The 11,613-nt window shown below is 48.2% G+C and overlaps 1 protein-coding gene across 5 annotated transcripts in view; it reads right to left on the reverse strand.

Moving 5' to 3' along the window:
* The window catches only part of LOC125948195 (homeobox protein homothorax), a 126,323-nt gene that overhangs the window by 46,345 nt on the left and 68,365 nt on the right, over nt 1-11,613 (reverse strand). The window contains exon 7 of one of the 5 annotated variants that reach the window (XM_049674029.1): nt 6,345-11,613. This exon is cut by the window's right edge and continues 5,802 nt beyond it. The exons of the other annotated variants lie outside the window; for them this stretch is intronic. The gene's annotated coding sequence lies outside the window, so the exon portion shown is untranslated. Of the gene's footprint in view, nt 1-6,344 lie in introns of those variants that run through there. 5 annotated transcript variants of the gene reach the window in all.

Raw genomic sequence — 11,613 nt, forward strand, 5'->3', positions numbered from 1 at the left:
ACAAGGTGTCTTGGATCGTTCGGTGAGTAAATTGGAAACGTGTCACCTGGAAGGTTATCGCAATCGGTGGGAGTAGAGATGAGCGGAGGGCCTCCGGGGGCCCTTCCACTCCCTCACTCTCACACGCACGCACGCACACGCACGCATCGATTCCTAATGGTGATTGGAGTGTGCCCAAAAAGGTTCCCAAAATGCTTTTCTTCAGCAATCCATCCACCAAACTCATCGCTCCCAGTTGCACCGAACCGAATAGCGTTGCGTGCGTGTGTGCGCACGTGTGTGTGTGCGTGGACACGGGGTGAATTCCATCCCACGATAAGGGACAACAGCGCACACACACGGCCCCCTTAGGGGTGGCTGGTGGTCTTATGATTGGCATGATTATTGTTATTAATTCCAGAGTGATTTAAGCGGGACACTGTGTTCGGGGTTATAATTAGCGTTAATCACAATATTGGACGTCATCCCGGACGGAGGTGGGCGTCGTCGATGCCTCGCCCTTTCCAGGGGTTGCAACAGCAGCAGCAGCAGTAGCAGCATCCGCGTGGACACGAGCGGCGTTAGGGGCTGTTGTTGCTGCTCCTCCTAGTTCCTAGACGTGCGTAGCATAAATATGCTGCAAATTATGACATTCGCATGCTACCGGTGGGGGCGTGAGGACCCTCCCCCCCCCTGGAACAACCCGTGGACGGTGCCCGAGGCGCCGACTTCCCACCAACAGGCAGAACCACGTCCCGACCGAACCACGGAACGAATCGTGGGAGAATCAACAGCAGTAGCAACAGCAGGAGTAGCCAGTCATCGTTTGGCCACTTGTTCCATCTTCTGCAACAGCCTGGAACGTGAACGGAACCACCTGATTGCCGTCGTACTGCTGCGCGACAACTGAAACTCCTGCTGCTTCCTGCGCTGCTGTCGAGGCCGATCAGAGTAGGCTGGAGTCTCCTGTTGCCAAAATATTATTATCCCCGGCAACGGGAACGGGAATATTAAGGAATTCCGAAACGGAAATTCGATAATTGCTCGGTAATTCAGTTGCCAACGACGTTGGCCGAGCCATCGGGGCCAGGTCTACGTCCACGGTAGCAGCAGCAGCAGGACGCTGGATGAATATTAAAACAGAAACTTCTCGCCCGAGTTCGGGACTCTCGAACTCTGCTCGAATTCCCGAGAAGGTGCTGGAAGGGGGAGAAGTCCCCTGACATCCCGTGGCCAGGGGGTGGAAATATTGAATCGTGGTTTACCGAGGAGGGATGCCTTGGGATGCACAGTTTATGTGATTTAGCGAAGTGGTTCTTCTCGGAACTCTCTCTCTCTCTCTCTTGTTCTCTGACCGAGGAGTTGGTAATCGAATTTAGTGAATCGCTTGCCAGCCAGTCCGAAGGAGCAGTCCGAAGGGAGGGGAAAGTAAGTTATTGGCATCCGGGGGACCACCCTGCCACCCTGCCAGTGCCCTCTGCCAGTGAAATCCCTTCGTGCACCTTACCCGAATCGCATTAAGATGATCACCTTCGGTCGGTAGTACACCGAAAGGACGACACCAAGAGGCTGGACCGAACCGTTGTCTAGTGTCTAGTAGTACGGTTCGGTCTCGATCTCGGTGAAACTTATTGCCGGCCGTGTCCCTGCCCATTGGACTGGGATGGATGACTATTGGTGTTGTCGATACAACACAACCCTCTCTCTCTCTCTCATTTGCCTTTGCCGGCCATAACTCCCGAAGCAGCAACATAACCTCAATCTTGAAGATATGTGTTCCTGGTACGCTACGAAGGCGCAGGAGACCGACATCGACTATTGGTCGGACAGGACCTCCTCTTCAGGTCACCGGTAAACATGTTGACAAGCAGTCGGAATCATCCTTCGGGTTCACGAGGGGCCACACACACACACACACAGCGGGTCCACATCGACGTGTCCCTGGGGAGCGAGCGACAGGATTGATTCATGGACCGGTCATGGAGTAGCGAGAGCTTCGACAGACATATCTCGACCACCGCAAGCTCCCTGGAGGCCAAACCTTCGGAATATGGCTTCTCAATGGCAGGGGGCGCGGTCCACAACACAACACACCACACAGTGCTGGACAGTTTTAATGACATTTCCCGGCTTGCCCGGAGAGGGCAACCCGTTGACCACCTTCCACCAGAAGTGCCAGGACATTCTCGGACATTCTCGGACAGCATCGCTGTAACCTTTCGAGCGGTAGCTCCGGTGTCTGGGTGATCAATTATGTATCTTCCACTGACCGAACCGCTTCTCCTCTCCTCTCCTCGCTTATCCTTTATTGCGAAGGATGAAATCAAGATGGTCCCCGTGGTTCTCTCCTAAGAGGTCCTATAGGGACATCTCATCATGGTTTTTGGGTGGCCCGAAGGGGGGGGTTTCGCGGGACCGCGGAACGGAAATTAATGATGTTTTTGTCTCCTCGGTGGTATCGATTCCGTTGCTGCATGGGCGGTATTGTCGCCTTCGCATTCCCTTGCCACTGACCTCTCTCTCTCCCTTTGGTCTCTTGTACTACAACGCCTGAAGCGAGCAGCAACGATGGTTCCTAATCGAATTGGGCCGCCGGCGGTGGATCGATTTATCATTTATGCCCCGCGAACGGTGATATGCGCGAAGTGATCATTGTGTGCCACGGGTTGCACGCCCGGTAACCATGCTCAACGTTGCAAACGTTGCTCCACGGTTCCATTGTGTGCTTGGGCCTGTGCTTGGCGGCATTGCGGCCATTGGTTTGGCATTGAGTTTCAGTGGAAAGTGCAATTTTATGCTCGAAAACCGACGACGATCTTCATCCTTCTCTCCTCCTCCTCCCGAGTTCCCTCTTCCCTCTCTCCCATCGAGTGCATCGAGTGACATCGAAACTCTTTTGGTGCAAAGCAGCCGGTGGGAGGGCACAGAGCGGGTGCACTCTTTGAACTTGTGCGCCTTGTGCGCCGTCGTGAGGGTAGGTCAACTCATAACGAGCTCTGGCGTACTGGGGCCAGTCCAGGTCATCGTCGTCATCACGCGCACACACCTTCCCATCGGGTGCATCGGATCATCGGTCCAGAACAGGGCGAATTCTGGATGCATTCTCTTCGTCTTTGTATTTTCTTTCCCTTTCTGCACCGTTTCAAACCATGATCCAGGGAAATCCAAAACCGCGCGTGGCGTGTTTTGGGCAAATTTTTTTCTCGGCCCAAAGCGCATAAAGTGCAGTGCACACGCATGGATGCAATTTTGTGGGAAGCAGTGGCCGGGCCGGGTCCCAAAAAAAAAAAGAGTAACCTAACACCGGGTGCCACGCGACAACTCCCTGGAGGGGGAGGCGGACGATACCGAAACCCGGAGCGAGTTAATGTTCCCCCGGGTTGGAGGAGAAGGGAACGGGGTGACGGTCTTTAAGAACGCTTGGGTTTTTTGTTGTTGCTTTTCGGTTTCGCACATTGGAAAACTGATCCTAGGGGGGGAGGAGGTGTGAGGACGAGACTGGTGGCGGGCAAACAGTGTTGCATTACCTTAGCTCTTCTTCTTCGTCTTGTTCTTCTTCTCTTGGTTCCCGGATCATCATCCTCGGGATGCACCTCGATGGTAATTGCACCACCGGGCAAGCGCGTGTCACTCAGAGCGTTCCTTTTGGACACTTGACCTCCGTCCAGAAGCGCGTGTCATGAGCGGGAACGAGTGATTAACGAGTAGTAGTTGTGGTGGCTAACCACCAACAAGAACCACCGCCGCCAACAGGAGGCCAAGATGTGGCCAAAAACCACAGAAGAGAACCCTTGTAAACAGTCGGCAACAGTCCAGAACTGGAGACTTCAACCGTACCGTGTGTGTAAGTCCGTAAGAGCCATAAAGCCTAACCAATACGTAAACAAACCATTTAGTCTCGAAGATGCGAGCCATAAAAATGAACGGACGGATGGACGGACGAGGAAAAAACCGGACAAGATGCCACCATCCCGGGCAGAAGCAGCAGCAAAAGGAGGAGTAGGAGGCATCGAGACAGTAAAGCATCATCGGACCGGACTGGACCGGGCGTCGTCGTCGTCGTGCGTCGGTGTGGGATCTGTATCAGATTTTGGTGCCATAAAACTTGATCTCTCCCCCCCCACCCCACCTCTCGGGCCGATGTGATGCGAGATCTCTCTCGTCTTCTGGTGCTGGCCAGCTGCTGACGGCTGCTGCTGCTGCTGATTCCGGAAGGAGAGGATTTGTTTGCGTTACGGTCGGGAGTAGGATTTGTACCAACACGCACACACAGCAGCAGGCTGTGGCTTTGGGTTGTGAGTCATAAAAAAACACTCGGCATCCAGCATCCCCAGTGGCATCCAATATTGGACAGTGGATTGAATTCCGGTGCGCAAAAGTGCGCCACACACACGCGCTACATAAGAGTCACTCTCTCTCTCACCCTCTCCCTGGCCGCAGCAGAGGCCCTCTTGCGGTTTTGACGAGGTTCGTAAAACGCAATCCAATCGTGGAAAACAATTAACTGCGACCGGTGCGTGCAGTATCCGGTGATGCTCTGCTGTCCTGAGTTTTCTACTCGTTTTTTTTTTTGCATTTGTTAAACTATTTCTACTATCCAAAGGACCAGAGAAGGTTGAAAAGGAGGAGGTGGAGGAGGTCCTCGAGGAAGTACAGTGCAACGGGACACTACTGCAATTGACTCTTTGCTTTGCAAACGGAACAGGAAAACTGTAGAGACTTTTCCCGTTAGACAAGGCCCGACAAGCTGCACACACACATACACACACACACACACACACACACACACACAGGCCAGCCTCCGGTGGAACGGTGGTGTGTTGTTGGTCCCCGGGACCAAAACGGAGGCCGGGGATTGATAATTGGCTGTAAACTTTATTACTTGTAACGACCCTAAAACAACACAACTACCGGGTGCTAGGGTCTGGCCGACGCACCCGGTACGCAGGTGTCTGCAAGCCGCGCCCGCATGTTTGTCTGTGTGTGTGTGTGTGTGTGTTTGTATGTTGTGCCAGAGGCCAATGCAAACAACACTGGAACACGGTGTTTCTTGGTGCATCAACGCGCAGGATACGCAGCACAATCGGCCATTCGGACACTCGAAGGCACTTGTTGCTCTCGATCGAAAAGGTTCTAGGTCCATTGGTCTAGCGGCCATTTAGGCCGGTTGCAATGACGCAAAGAGAGCCCATTGGCACACCTGCTGCTCCTGGTGTCAGTTCAGAGACGCACTTTTCATCGTGCGGCCACAATGACGACGACGACGAGCAACGACGAGATGGCATCGTCCTCGTCTACACACCTGGATCGGAATCACACTCACCGGCCTCCTGTGGTCGAATGAAAACAAACAGAAAGTTCAAAAATAGCCCACAGCAGGCCTTGCGCCCCCGTTGAGGCCGCTGTTGGGTTGTAAATTTTATGGCGGTAATCAAACGGTTTCGATTAGTTGCGTTTGGTGGCAGAAACAAGTGGGTGGAGTGGAGTGGGGGGAGGGGTTGCGTCCCTGCGTCATAAAAACCGCCTTCGCGCACACGCCCGGGAGAGACGCTTGGTTTTTTTTTTTGTTCAAAACGCAGGTCACGCGAACCGCCGCATCGGTGATTATCGATCCGAACGTCATCCACGACAACGACGCCCGTCATCGTCATGACGCTGATGCTGTTGATGATGACGACGCTGATGATGACAATGATGATGATGATGGTGATGAGGTTGATGATGGAACTAGCAGATAGCGGGCCCCATAAAGTGACAATGTTTCGTGTAATCGGTTACCGTTTTATGGCGAACCAAATGGTGATGGTTGATCCTTAACCAGAGTCCGGGCCAGGGAGATATTAAAAATGAAGGCATCCGGTCCCTTACTACCACCGCCTCCAGGGGTCGGCTGAGGGTAGTTTTCCCACCCCGCATGGCCACATGCATCGATCAATATGTTGTAAATCCGATACGAGCCAGTGCGCCAACGTCAAGTTGCATTGCAATGTTGGGCGACAATGTTGAGGACAGTGCTACTTCGAGGTTTACGTCCTGGAGTAATAATCATCTGAAAACCGGACCGAAAATCGTTAAATACCTGCCGGAACAGCCCACTAGCTTTAGTAGTATTATTTGAACGCCATGAGCCGAACCTTAAACCCAACTCCGCTTTTGTTGAACGAAAACGAACGAACGAACGAATGAACGAGAACGATTTTATGGGACTGAAGACGAACCAGTGTGTCCATCGGTTGGTTAGCCGCTTCCGGATAACTCTGCTACTGTTGTTGGTGCTGGTCCTGGTGCTGGTCCTGGTGCTCTCGCCGGTGCTGCCTTCTCTTAAACCATACCGCGACCGTAAAAAAGCCAATAAAACGCGAGCCTTTGGTATGACATTTTTTTTTATTTTCAACAACAAAACATTTATTTTGTCAAAAAATAGTTTAAATATTAGTTTATAATGTTTTGCTTCATTTTGTTTTGTTTTTCCATTTCAGTGTGTTTTCGCTTCTGCGTATGTTTGTGTGTGTGTGTGTTTTTCCATAGACAAAAATACATAATATCATGAGTCGTACATAGGGCGGCGCGCGCGGCGAAGAGAGTCCTACCGAGAAAGGGAAGGGAAGGGTGGTGTGTACTACTGCCACCCCCTTCCTCCCTCCGTGTTGTGTGCCCTCGATTCGCCGATCGTCGCGATCGATCGACAAATAAGTTTGTGTGCGCACCGCTCGCGCACTACGTATAAGCAGGGGATCGATCACATAAGTTAATGAAAATGGGAGTTTTCTCTTACCAAAAAAAAAAAACCAAGCAACTTTACGCACTTTACGCAAAAACGGAAACAGGTAAACGAACAAAGAGCGTTTTGTTTTAATAAAAATAGATAGCAGTTAAACCATCAATAATCGAATCCTTCGCCCTCTCTATTGCATCCTAGTTCTAGCTCTAGTGCGAAACGAATTAAGGAATTCGGTTTGGCAAACATATACAAGCGGAAGGGGTTCGTCGTTGGTTGGTTGGTTGGTTGGTTGGTACGTTTTCTAGCGACTTTTCTCGCACGCATTTTCGCGAAAAGGTAAACAACTAAAAAACAAGGAAGCACATGGAAATCGGTTGATCGCCTGATGTTTTTTGTTGTTGTTGCTGTCGTGTTTTCTTTTGCTGCTTTTTCTTCCGTTTTCTCTTCACTTCTGCGCTTGTTTTTTTTCTTCTTCTTGTTTTGTTTTTAATATTCATGCTAGCGACTTCGTATGTTGGTTTGTTTGTTGTTTTTTTTTTTGTTGTTTAGTTTAGTTTAGTTTTGTTTCGTTTTGTATTTGTTTTTTTTTTCGCTTGTTTTGCTTCATTTTGTTCAGTGTTTTTTTTTTCGTTTGCTTCTTGTATCTTTTGCCTTTAAGAATACCCTAATACGTAGGAGGTATATGATGGAAAAAATGGTTACGCTACAGGAGATTCCGGAGTGAGAGGCCAGGGAGGGCGGAAGGGAGGGAGGAAGGGAGCCAACCTTGGGACAGGCAGGCCAACATGAAAACTCTTCCTTCTTCCCGCGCCATGAGCCATATACAGTGTGTGTTTGTGTGTGAAGTACGGGAATGTAGTGTAATGTTGCACAGCAAGAAATCTCAGGGGAAAAGGAAATACTGGAAGTGTCTGAAGCGAAGCAAAAGCTACTAACCACTCACACCGTTGACGCCTCAATTGAACTACTTAAGATGGCGTTAGAGTGGTTAGCGAGCTGTTTGCATCCGCCATTCCGCGCGTTAATGTAATAGGAGTGAAGGAAAGGTGAGGGAACGAAGGAAGTGGCAGGCATATTCTGTCCGCTGGTTTCGGTTACTTTTGTCAATAACCGATGCTGTTTCCTATTACCTCGTTTGTTTGTGTTCGTATTTGACAAATTCCCTTACTCGGTGGAAGCGCAACAGTCAGTTACAGATTATGGCGTTCGTACGTGGTATACATTTAGTCGCTTTTCCGTTTTTCTTTTGCTCAGAGTTCGGGGTTTTTCACAGTTTCGATCATTTTCCTATGTTCCGTTCGGTTTCCCGGTTTCATGTAGGGCATGCCTCATGTTTTTGGGGCATGCCCAGTGCGTATACGTTTTGCATTCTTTCTCTCCTTCACTTCTTCTTCGACCGGTTTACTCAAACTGTTTAACTACCACTAAGATACTGGCATTGTTTTTTCTTTTCTTTTCTTCGCAGTTTCATCTTTCCTGTCCCTATATCCTCGCACGGAGTTAAAAGAAACAATCGTTAATTTTGTTTAATAATAGTGTAATCGCAATAAAAAAGAAAAACATAACATTTGCTAAAAGATGCCCCCCACTCGTTCCACATAATTTAGTGTATTCCTACTATTCCTCCCTCGTTCGCACCTATTTACGTATTTTGTGGCTTTTCGTGTTGTACTCCCCCAAATACCCTGGAGCTCTTCTTCCTTCCTTCCGATTACGTATTCCGGTTGGCGCGTGAAGTGGCGTGTTTGCTTAAGTTAGACGAGGTTTTGATAAACAGGAAAAGGAAGGTAAAAGAATCTCAACTTCCTCTCCGCCTTATCGCGTTAATTAAGTACAATCACTCTCAACTGAGTCAAAAAGGGCAGAGTACAGCCATTGCAATTGCACGCATCGAAATGCATCTTGTTTAATTCTCTCCTCCGGCAACCGGGTTAAGCAGGTCCTTGTGTCCTTGTTCATTAAATAATCGACCGAGAAACAAATGCTGCAACATGTTAAGTGTGTCATCGGGAGCACCACCATCATGGTTTTGATTTGTTGCGGAACATGTTGCACATACAACAATCGAGATTCCTTTTTCTGTGTCCTGCCACTGCTTGGGGAGAGTTTCTTTTCGCGGATACTAAGGTGTTTTGTTTTTCTCCTTGGGATCTGGGGATGCTGTTGCGTAGAGAAGGGTTCTTGGATGATTTCTTGGCTCAGGTGAAGAGTTTTCATTTCTAGAATGAGAGGTTATCGCACTCCTTATGACTGCCTCCCTTCCTCCCTCCTTTCCACCTATCTCTATCTCTCTCTTTCTCTCTCTTGTGTTATTTCTCCGCTCCCTTACTGGTTTCTTCTTCTTCAGTTTCTCCCTTAAGCTTAGTAGAGCTCCTGCCTTCATTACAGCTATGTACGTATATTTTGTTTTTAATTCCCATCCCACAATTCCCCCCCCCCCTTTTCTCCTACCTTCTACCAAACTCTGCTACTCCTCTCGCTGCTACTAAAACTACTGGCATAAAATGCATCCGTAGCGTGTGGTTTAATCCATTGCATGATTCGAGTTATGTTACATACTTACAAGAACGGGGCCAGCGCCCTTCTCCTCCTTCTCCTTTCTTACCGAAGAAAATGTGGGCCTAAAAGTGGGGGTGGGGCACATCACCATAAATGATGTGGGAGCCCCTCTTGTGCGCCCAATCTCACCGTTCACCGCTTACCGGGAGGCTTTGAGGAACAGGCTGCTGACCACCGAACGAAAATGCCAAAACTAAATTAAAAAAAAGGAAAGGACAGCTGGAAAACCCCTCGTCCCCTGATCCAAGGATGCCAAGGAATGGACGGGATTTTTCCGGCGCAGATAATCAAACAACTCTCCCCGAGACCCAGAGCAAAAGCGAATGGTTGGTTGGGTTTTTTTTGGGAAATGGGGAGTGTTTGTTTGTATGAGTGTGTGTTGGTTAGTACCGATTGGGAAGCTTTTCATATCATGTTTCTTTTTTTTTTCGTTTCATTTCATTTCATTTTATCATGATCATCATAATTGGTTTGATTGGTTGATTCGTATACATTGTGTGTTTGTGTGTGTTTGAGTCCCTCGTTTGATGGAACCGACCGACCATCAAACGGCGGGGCAGAGAGAGAACAGAGAGCACAGGAGAACACCTCCCTTTTGCCGTGCACTCGATGCTCTTGGCGCGCACTCCTTTTGCGTATTATTTTGCCAATACCTAAGGAAGATTGAGGTATGGAAAAACTTGAGAGACCAAAGAGTGATCATCATCGCATCGCTCGGAGGGGTTGGAGGCTCTCTACACACTACACTAGAGGTCCTTAACAAAGCCTAATAACTTCTTCGCACGGACGCCCTTTAATTTTTTCCCGTATGCTTTCAGGCGTTTTTGTGCGTACTACACTCTCGCTCTCTCTCTCGCTCTCTCTTTCCTTTCTACCCTTCCTCTCTTTCTATGAAAAATACTTTTAATTAGTTATACATTTACAATTCGATTCATCACGCAAACGGTTGTTGCTCTTGGTATACGTATGTATTTTTGTTGGTATTGTTTCCGTATCGGTTTTAGGGTTTTTATTCCTTTTGATTTTCCTACTCATTCCACTGCTACCTTTTCTTCTTCTCTCCTTCTCTTTCGCTCTCTCTCTCATTAGCTCCTAGGATGGCCAACAGGGATTTCGGGGTGGGGTAGAGTGGGTCAGGTGGCCAGGTGTTGCAGAAAAAAGTATCATTTCAACGTTAAGCATTACCTTTAGCACTCTCTCTCTCTCTCTCTCTTTCTGCCCTGTCCCGTATCACTCGCTAGTTATCATCGGTGGTGGAATTAAAACATAATACTTGACGAAAGATCATCGAAGACCCCGAATGAGTCAATAAAACGGCATCGTAAAAGTCGCAAGTCCATCGGCTTCTCAGCTGCAGCAACAGTTTCCTCAGCAACCGCCTGGCAACTCTGCGGGCATATTAAGCCGAACCCCAAGGGGGCAAAACAACTCGCATAAAAATAAAAAAAAAAAAACAATCAAAAACATGCGCGAAGGTGTTCGCACGATCCTACGTCCGATCGATGCATACCTCACCACTACGCACACCTGCGACAATAGATGCTTCCTTCTGTAAATGCATTGATTTAACAAGAGAGAAGCTATGCAGTACTTGCTGCTTGCTGCAGGTTCGAGCATAATTATTTTTTTTATTCCCGGTAATTTGTAGTTTCTTTTTCTTCTTCTAACTTCCTTCCCCATCTCCCCACACCCCGTAGGCCCCTTGCGGTTAAAATACTCTACCGAACCAGGTAAATTGGTAAAAAAAAAGATCGTCATAAGAACTAAAAACAAAAAGGGAGGAGGGATAAAGCTTAATACTCCAATTAGTTAGTGTTTTTTTTTTCCTTCCTTCCTTTCTTCTTTCTTGTTTTTGTTAAAGATCCTCCTCCTCTTCCATGCTTTCTTTCCACATTTTTTTGTTTCGTTTTGTTTTGTTTTTTTTTGTCGTTTTACTTTTTAACTGTTTCATTTGTAGGTTTTGTTTTTTAAAATCGTATACTCATTTTACCACCACAATTGTAATTCATTGCTTAAATGGGTATTATTCGTTTAATTTTTTAATCAGCTTTTCGCACGCACGCACGCACGCACGTACGGTCACGCTTGATTTGCTTTTAATTTATCTCCCCTCTTCATCATCATCATCTCCGTCCGCCACCGGTTTATGCTCCCTTTTGCCTTTTCTATGCTAAACTTATGAGGAATTCAATTAAACACTTATAAAAAAAAGGGGAGAGGAGAACATCGCCAGAGCACTTTAGAGCACAGCAGCTTCATTCTGCGTTCAAACGTCCATCCGTCCATCCGTTCGCTTGCCTATCTGCCTATATAGTTCTTAAGAGTTTTTTTTTGTTTTTTACACTAATCAATAC

This window comes from Anopheles darlingi, chromosome 2 (genome assembly GCF_943734745.1).
Source record: "Anopheles darlingi chromosome 2, idAnoDarlMG_H_01, whole genome shotgun sequence".
Classification (NCBI taxonomy): domain Eukaryota; kingdom Metazoa; phylum Arthropoda; class Insecta; order Diptera; family Culicidae; genus Anopheles; species Anopheles darlingi.